The following is an 8,822-nucleotide window of genomic DNA, read 5'->3' on the forward strand; positions in this document are numbered from 1 at the left end:
TTCCTCTTACGTAATCGGCTCAATGGATGTACTATTATTATACCACTGGTAAGGGAATAATTAAATAAATCCGATCTTAGAAGCCTGCGGCAGGTCGGATGATATTGGAACGCGTGGAAAATGTATTTTAAATTTAAAAAAAAAAAAAAGCTTCCCGGTTAATTTTTATCGTTTTATCGCGTTCAGATAGGCCGCTGTCCATTAGAATTTTCCACAACATTATTGAAACGCGGACACACACTTAGCAATAGGGAAATCGAGTACCGAAGGCGATCGCCGACAAAAAGCGCGCGCTTGAAAAAGTAACAATTGCACGTCAAATTCGTGAAAATACAATCGAAGAAAAACGCAGGATGCGGCATCAAAGAAAGAAACGCAAACGACTGACAAGGACAGCAAGGGAAAGGGAGAACAGAGAAATGCGAATTTAAAAGAAAAGAGATGCAAATTCTCGCGCTAAGGAATTGGCGCGAATTTACTATGGCAAATGGAAAGCATTAGGCGAACAGAATAAAAAGACCCTGGACAAAACCAAAATAAGTCTGTTAGCGTCAAAATAGAATATAATAGGTATCGGAAAATGAGCAGTTGGTTACAAATCAAAGGAGACCTATGGCCAAACTCGTGTATTAGGTAATCTAGAGATGAAACATATTGGTGCAAAACAAGGACTGGTAAAGGCTAAGGGTTCTTGGGTCACGGAGGACACTCCACCCAGCAAATCATAGAGTATTCTCCCCCCTCTTCTATTCAATAGCTGTTTCGTTCATTAAAAGTTGTTCGTTTCGCTCATATAAGCTCATTAAGGTCGAGTAATAAGACACATTCTCATCAAAGCTTACCACATTAGCTTTTCAGGCCACTTTCCAGCAAACAAATGCACATCTCCTGGTCATTTTGAACGCCTGGACGACTCAATGCTCCTGAAATTCAGCCTTCAAGTTGGCCATAGTACTAATTCGAACATTCGAAGTCAACTCCACTTCGATTTAGCGAAACACCTATTATTAATAGTCGTGTAAAAGCTACAAAATCATCAATATTCGGGCTGGCACGATGCACGCATTGAGTAGTAGGCTCACAGTGACTGCACGGTTACTATTCCAGTATGGCGTCGGGCTCGGTTACTATTCCAATATGGCGTCGGGCGCGGTTACTATTCCAACATGGCGTCGGGCCGACTAATTACGAGCAGTGTCTAGACCTGAGTGAGTGTAAGAGTGTGTGAGTGTGTGAGTGTGTGAGTGTGTGAGTGAGTGAGTGAGTGAGTGAGTGAGTGAGTGAGTGACATATCTGCATATCGGAGTCCCCGCAACAAACACGTTTCTACGCTTCGCGTATCCACGAGTTTAAAAACGATATAACCGAATTGAAGCTCAACATAAACATAACTAGCATGATCTTGCATTGTACACAACGTCCCGGGGTGTGACTTCAACATAAACTCATAGGGGGAAGGAGAGTGCGGCCCTCGAAATTCGTCTCCTTTTTATGATGAAATTGAAAAAAAACTGCTATCATTTTCATAAAATAAGGCAGGGAATTTGCCACATTCTGAAATGAATAAGCGGGAGTTCATTCATCTTTGTTTGTCAGGCAGACAGGCAAAACTTTCGACTGAAAAGGACAGTTATTGAACTTTGAGCATTTTCCCTTCGGTTTTAATTTCCTGTGTAGTGTGAATCTTGCCCTACCAGGGCTACCACAGATCTAGAAAATGGCCAGGGAAAGAAATTTCAAGGTCAGAGAAAAGTCAGTGAAATTGAAGTCCTTACACTACTGAGCTGGAAGAAATATTTCAGATCTCAACAATGTCTTAATGAAGAGGGCAAAAACTGCTGCTCAAAGGCTGAAAGGGCAGGCTAGACATTTTGTGTCTATTTGGTCAAGGAAATTTTATTTTTATCGTGGATAGGTCAGTGTAGGTCAGTGCCTTGAGAGTCAGGGAATTTTGGAAAGTTCTGTTTGTGGCAACCATGCCAACCCTCTGTGTGTCTCTCTTCATATTAAATAGTATGAGCTGTTTTCAGAAACTCACTGTCAAATTTTATGGTATATTTTTCTGTAATAATAACTAATTATTATCATTGGCTTTCCATTGTTAGTCTTTGACCTAAGCTACAAAGTCTCAAGGTCAATTTTTTGACCAACTGGAGGTAAAACTAATTATAACTTGCTTGCACATCTAAAAATAAACAAAGCTGAAACTTGGTGGGTTACCTTCGGAACCCATCTGTTCTGTTTTCTAAATTCCCTGTGACCAGTCCCTTCGTTTGAACTCTTAAGGGGACTAGTTGCAGGGACTAGTCCCCTCGTGTGGGCCGACCTTTAGGAATAAGTGCAGCATTGCACACCTTCTTCACACTAGTGCCATGGTGCACATGTAAACAAAGCTCATACAGCTTGATGAAGCGCAAAAGAAATAATTACGCAGCTTAATATTCTGCCCATCAGAGCTGGTGCATGATACAGTTCTTTGGGTGTGTTTCTACATGACCAAATGATCCGCTTCGACCTGTTTTAAGACTTATCTGCATCTATGGTACCGTCTATCTAGTGTATAGATGTAGTACTTTTAAATGAGTTCAGAGGATTTATTCATTTGATCATTATCATCTGCCACGCAAGGGGTCCCACTGCATAAAGGAACTATTGTTTGTGCATGAAACAAAAGCACACCTCTAGTACATATTTTGGATGATGCGTATCAGTTGGTCCTTTATATTTCTCTTCTCAGATAATCCCCCTTCATCTGGTGTTCTTCAGATCTTATGACAATTATATGGCAGTGAAATAGATTACAACACCACGCATATCAATCGTGTCTACTAATAACATTTGCAAATAAGAAGAAAAGAATGTTAACTTTTGAAACCTGTTGCTATGTTTGTCGGGCTGAGGTCGATAATGACGGTACAAATACTCTGAGCCAATAAAGAGGAAAGATTGATTTCTTGAATATGGAACAAAATTTAAGCATCTATACTTGTGGCAAAACTTTATAGAAAAGGCAAAAACTGAAATGCCAGTAGAATGGAGATGTCCGTTTCATAGAAGTAATTTTTTTTTATTAATCCTTGAACTGTGTTTCCTACTACATTAGTGATCACTGTGAGATCTAGCATGATGTAAATGTAGGCAAAAATGGTATACTGAATTATTTGAGCCTAAGCCTTCTTGGGGTTGTAAGGTTTGGAAAGAAAGGAAGAACAAGAAAATAATCAATAATAGAGAAATTGCGTATATGCAAGATAACACTTTGTTTGCATTGTTACAACAGGAAATCAGTATTCCTGTTGTTAAGATGTCACATCTTTTATCAGCAGGACTGCCAAGATGACTCATCTTTTGTCAGTTTCTGCTTGCTGTTGTCACAATAACTCTTGCATTCTACTAGCAAAGGCCAAAAATTACCTTTAAGATGAAACAACAAGGCTATGGCTCAAGAAACTTTGTATTAGGACACTGCCAGCTTGAATCTAGAAGTCGGCATTTAGATTTTGAGTTTAAGCAGAGACTCTTCCTTTTTCTAAAATTTAATAAGATCTATTCGCAAGAATAGATTATAGGATTATAAGAATCATTTCAGACAGTTTTGTTTCAACCATGAACCTGAAGTGAAGGGAATGTTTTTATTTACAATTTACAGAACGAAACAGTTGATAAACTCTCTCTCTCTCTCTCTCTCTCTCTCTCTCTCTCTCTCTCTCTCTCTCTCTCTCTCTCTCTCTCTCTCTCTCTCTCTCTCTTTTTATTCACACAAGACTTGGCTGATTTAGCTGCTTCCCCGTTTTTTTTGTTTTTTTTTTTATCAGCAGCTCCTTTTCCGAGGTGTCGATTTCTGAATTTTAGCAAACGTCCTGAATGTTTGGGGAGACACTGCTTGCTACTTTTGACCACTTTGTTTTGGTGTCATCGGAGACGCATTTTCTACATTTAGTGATGATGAATTCTAGGAGAGCTTACGAGCTACGCGAGGCCGGGGTTGACCTCTTGAGGGTATCGTTGCTGGATCTGGAAACGGAGTGCCACGTGAGATCTCTTCATGTTGAAGAGACAACGCACCAAAATCAAGGTCGTTTAGAAATGTTTTGAGAAAGCCAAACCTTGGATCCTTTAGCCATGAACTCTTTTGAGTCTGTTGCCGGAATAAAACAGCGAGAAAACCAAACGATGACGCCACAACAACAAAATCTGACCCAACGTTGCCGCCAAACATCGATCCGTCGACTTGCCGAAGTGTAGCTCTTTCGATCATTTAAATTCTTCGGGAAAACTTTGAACAACCACATTTTTTCGAAAATATTGGCTCGGGCTACCGCCACAAAGACTGGAACTTAGAACATACCAAGATATAACATATCTCTCAAGAGAGTTCAGCTCGTCGCTGATAACACGAGGAAAGGGCGAGAAGCCCTTTCTCAGTGCCATCCTGCCACCAAAAAACGACTCGTGGTTGAAGGCCGGTTAGACAACAGGACAACAGGCAAAAGAATGGAGTCTTTATTAACATTAAAGAATCATGTTACGACATTTATAACATTTACCAGGACTCCATTAACAAGGGATGATAAATAGATCTCTATAGTTTGAAAGGTTATAGAGTCGCATTACAACACTTACCAAGACCCCAATAACTGGCGATGATAAGTTGGTCTCCTACAGTTCAACACGTTTCACACATTCCCAACAGACCTGGGGAAATAACGCTGCAGGAAATGATACCTACAGTAATAGCCATGTCCGTCCTCTAATGAGTGACGAAAACATAATCTGACAATATGAACTTGATTGCGAGTTAACTAAGACAGGTTATATTTCAACTACCGCCAGAATATTTACTATTCCTTAAGTTTAAGGTGGTTCGATACAGTTTTCACTCGACCATACCTATCATTTTCAATTGGTGTTTTACCAACCTTCCCTTACTCTGATCGATGTGGAAATTACATCAGTTTTTGGAAAAAAAATTGCTAAAATATTCAGATGTGTGTGTGTAACATTCTCCCTTGATCAATACATTTCGCTACACTACCTGAATACAAATTTGCGGGATGTTTTTTTTTTTAAAAAAACGGATCAAAGGGACCTTTGGCCCTTCTTTCCATGCCAGCGAAATGACTGTTTCCAAAGAATTCCAAAGCACCACCTCGAGTGGCAAAGAACAGTAACGTATTGAGGAAAACAGTAATTTTTCAGGAGAAAAAGCTAAAACTTGCGCACAAGTAATATTGCCAATACATTAACTCAATCACTGTTAAAACGAATTATTATATTTTAAAATCTGCATCAACGAAATGTGTAGATCACGAAGGAATGTTACACACATAGATCTGAATATTTTAGCATAACGTTTTTAATATCAGGATTTTGTGACGCAACTTTTTCGTGGGTTCGAGCGCCTACTTCATCGACAAATTTAAAAGTGTTCCAGTGTATCAATGCTAATGAAACTGGAATAAAATTGTTAACATTATCAGGCATACATGGGTAACGTTTTAAAATAATCTATCGAGCCGTTTTAAGATGTTCGAAAAAGCGCTTAAAATTGAAAATTGTTCTAAATTTATTATGGAAGTGACGTTGAGAAAAAGCCTTATTCTCAAGATCAAGAAAACACAAACCAACAAAACTTTCATGGCTTGAAAACAAAACTTCAAGACACATTTTGGCGTCTTTTGGAGCAATTTCATTGCAATATTCTCCTTCCTTCAGTCGATTTAATTTCATTAAACAGAGAGCATGGCTTGAAATGTTTTCGCGATTTATTCGAAATCAAACATACAGAATTTTTTTATTCTTGCATATTAGCCTTGTCATACATCGTAATTTCAGAAATTGGCATCAGATTTTCTATAACAGATCTGGTTCGTAGAAAATTCATGCTTTACCGATTTTCATATTTTTAGTTTATCGTTTCCATGGAAATATCGATTACCTTAAAAAACACATTCAACCAAACTTCAATCTTTTTTCAAAAACTGGTGTACTTTCCATATCGATCAGAGAAGGGGAAGGTTGGTAAAACGCCAATTGAAAGTGCTAGGTATGGTCCAGAAAAAATTGTATCGAACCACCTTAAACTTTAAAGGAATCCATCTCCAGGAAATCTACAGATTGGTCGAGACTTGAGATTACAATCCAGACTCAACAGAGGCAGTAACACCATTCTTACCTGTAAGAGGAAGAAAAATAAGAGTAACTGCCAGGAACCAAACATTATTTGCAACAACTTCCGCCATGATTCATTCGTCCGATTATTTATTTACAAATTGGAAGCTTGATCAGTGGTTATAACAATGAACCAGAGAATTATGGGTATCAGGAATATGTTCCCACCCCCTGTTAGGTAAGTTATCCACCCTAAAAAAAAAAATCCTGTTGATTAAATAGTTTAAACCATGAAACTGCGCTCTAGGAATAATTTACTTTCGTGTTTAAAAGCAAAACGAAGTCTTATCGTTTGGAAACACAATTCATAGTGTATATCAGAGCGAAAATTTGAACGCCATTTAAACTGAGTATTGTTGCTGCTTTTCAGTAAATATGCTGATGATTTGAAAGTGGAGAATTAGCGGAATGGCAAACGTTTGCCTTAAGGCAAACTTTCGTCGCTTGTGGCACCCGAGCGCCTCTACAGGACACCCCTGACAACTTATTTCAGTCTTCAACAACTTAAAATTTTCATTAATAAATAGAAAATGGCTCCTTAAAAGCTACATCTAAAATTACGCCGTGTTCTCGTACTTAGTTTTGTTGAATTTGCTATTAGTATAGACCCTATACATAAATGGCTGCCAATCAAAACTTATTATATAAGTATTAAAATTAGCCCAACTAACCTCGTTTTTTTGAGTTGATAATTCAAAAGAATTTTACTCTCAAGCGAAGTTAGTTGGACTAATTTAAATGTATACAAAATAATTTTAAATTGGCAGTCATTTATGAATAGGGTCTATAGTACCTCAAAACAGCCAGACATAAAAGAAATAACAGTGTCATGTTTAATTGAACCCGATAACCGAATCCAAATCCACAATTAGTCAATCAAAAGCCGTGTCTATTGTTCTGTTATTTTGTAGCAGCAAAGTCACTGATTTCGCGTTCCCGGATTTGTGGCCAAATTCGGGTGTGGATAAATATACCTAATCGTACCTTTTTCGGTACTCTTCGGTCCCGTATCTGGCTCATTTGGTGTCGCCATGGGTGTTTGGTTCTACCACGTCGACGCCCCAGTCGCCAAAACACACAGTCCTCCAAGAAACGAGGCAATGTCCAACATAAAAAAACATGATCCACGTGAGTTTGCGCTCCGATTTTGCATTTTAAAATAATCTCTTTGTCTCAAATTGTCAATGAAAGCGCGAGCAAGGCTTTAGAAAATATCGTACCTGTATATTGGTTATTTGTCGTCATTCATCCGACTCGTCTGTACATTTTTAATCTTCTCAAAATACAGAGTTGTGACCTGTCTGAGCCTCCTGCAAGTTTTAAGTGAGCGGTCGGCAGAGTTTCAAGATCTGATTCCGACGGCCCCATACTGAATCCACCGACGTCTACAGGCTGGAAAAAATATTAAGGATACAAACTGAATTAAAGTTTAGGCTTATCAAGGTCTCTTCCCTCCTCAAAGTGTTAAGACCGTTATCAGTCGGTATTTGAACTTTATACAGGTGTCAATATTCAGTTGCACGAATCTCTCTAACAGCAGGTTCTCCGGTGATACAGTCTCTCGAAACAAGCGCTCTTGACTTACAAGAAAGAGAATCCGTGAAAATTATCTAATAGAGGGGTGTTCAAGGCGTGAATATTGGCGTACTCAAACAAAACAGAATGACCCAAATATACATACTTTTTTTTACATCTTAAAGGTGGGGAATTTTATTACTTCGATATAACAATACAGCTACCCCTTGATTTGTTTTGTGTTATGCATAATGCAGCAATTAGTGCCTAACATGTTACACTTCCACCATTTGTTTATTCATATCTTACCTCTTAGTTAATTTCTTTTTCTCGTTTATTTTCCAGCCGTATTTCGATGCTCAAGGTCAACTCGTGAGGCCTGCACTGCAAGATTTAGGTGATTTTCGGAGACCACAATCTTCAAAAAAACGCTTAGCCCAGACCAGGGTATACCTGTAAACCAAGTGCAGCCGTGAGGGTCTGAATCCGAAGATAGAGATGAACAAGAAAACGATTATATTACTTACGTGGTGTGAGGGAAAGGATGACGTCACGGCGAGAGAAGAAAATAGATTTCCGTTTATTGTCAACGAGGTTTATTTCCTTCTCGGGACAAAAGAAAAAAGTGGGAAACATTTGACGCAATAAAAACGCCATATAGCACTACAACCACATGTCCCAATGTGAAAGAACAGCGGCAAAGTTCCTACAGAGATTGTCAAATTAAATTCTAACAATTAGACGACTGGAAAAGAGAGGCCGTTGTCGTCAAAACAACATATCTGTTGCAAAAATAAAAATGTGGAATATAGGATATGCTTTGCTTAATAACAGTTTCATTTCAGGAATATATTAGTTTTGTTGTACATACATTAAATATATTAAATAATAACATATAATTAAACAAATGAAGAAAGGTGTAGAAAAAGAAGTCGTGTGCGTTATTTGTCATATGTTTGTTTGGTGTGTCTTTGCTGGAGCAAGGTTCATTTCTTGGTGAGGCACCTTTTGATTTCTTTTTCTAATTCCTAGATATGGAGTCCAATGAAATGTGTTTTTAGTTAATTGACTCTCTTCTATCGCTTTAAACGTAACGTGACTGGGATACACCAGACAAGGGCTTTAGGACAATACTC

Source organism: Orbicella faveolata, unplaced genomic scaffold, assembly GCF_042242905.1.
Source record: "Orbicella faveolata isolate gen_17 unplaced genomic scaffold, um_ofav_v1 contig_25, whole genome shotgun sequence".
Classification (NCBI taxonomy): Eukaryota; Metazoa; Cnidaria; class Anthozoa; order Scleractinia; family Merulinidae; genus Orbicella; species Orbicella faveolata.